Consider the following 1,166-nt stretch of genomic DNA (forward strand, 5'->3'; position numbering starts at 1 on the left):
GAGAGAGGTATCTGGATGGACGGAGGACCGGAGCGGAGGTCGGAGAGAGGTATCTGGATGGACGGAGGACCGGAGCGGAGGTCGGAGAGAGGTATCTGGATGGACGGAGGACCGGAGCGGAGGTCGGAGAGAGGTATCTGGATGGACGGAGGACCGGAGCGGAGGTCGGAGAGAGGTATCTGGATGGACGGAGGACCGGAGCGGAGGTCGGAGAGAGGTATCTGGATGGACGGAGGACCGGAGCGGAGGTCGGAGAGAGGTATCTGGATGGACGGAGGACCGGAGCGGAGGTCGGAGAGAGGTATCTGGATGGACGGAGGACCGGAGCGGAGGTCGGAGAGAGGTATCTGGATGGACGGAGGACCGGAGCGGAGGTCGGAGAGAGGTATCTGGATGGACGGAGGACCGGAGCGGAGGTCGGAGAGAGGTATCTGGATGGACGGAGGACCGGAGCGGAGGTCGGAGAGAGGTATCTGGATGGACGGAGGACCGGAGCGGAGGTCGGAGAGAGGTATCTGGATGGACGGAGGACCGGAGCGGAGGTCGGAGAGAGGTATCTGGATGGACGGAGGACCGGAGCGGAGGTCGGAGAGAGGTATCTGGATGGACGGAGGACCGGAGCGGAGGTCGGAGAGAAGTATCTGGATGGACGGAGGCCTGGAGCGGAGGTCGGAGAGAAGTATCTGGATGGACGGAGGACCGGAGCGGAGGTCGGAGAGAGGTATCTGGATGGACGGAGGCCTGGAGCGGAGGTCCTCCGATGTTCTGCTGAGAAGTAATCTGAACAGTGGGGATTCTGAGCGGACAAATCTGATAAATGGAGGATGCGATTCTATTGGCTGTGGCAGGGAGGAGGAGGCCGGCCTCGGTGGAGGTCTGACAGGTGATATGAAGTGTGAACAGAGCGATGGATGGAGGACGGGGGTCCTCGGGGAGCAGGAAGTGACTCTGAGTACTGATCACACATCTTCCACAATGCTGCACACGAGGGGGGGACACTTGGCTACAGAGCTTACAGCCTCGGTGCGGAGGTCAGTGCGGGGGAGGGGGGAGGAATCTTCTCATATCGTCAACTCACCGAAAGAACACAAAGAAAGTTTATATCGGAGTCACCGGAGGAGCACCGAACACAGGTGTGTATGGGGGGGTATGGGGAGAGGACAGGT

The sequence above is a fragment of the Nanorana parkeri genome, unplaced genomic scaffold (genome assembly GCF_000935625.1).
Source record: "Nanorana parkeri isolate BGI_ZX_2015 unplaced genomic scaffold, ASM93562v1 scaffold5194, whole genome shotgun sequence".
Taxonomy (NCBI): Eukaryota; Metazoa; Chordata; class Amphibia; order Anura; family Dicroglossidae; genus Nanorana; species Nanorana parkeri.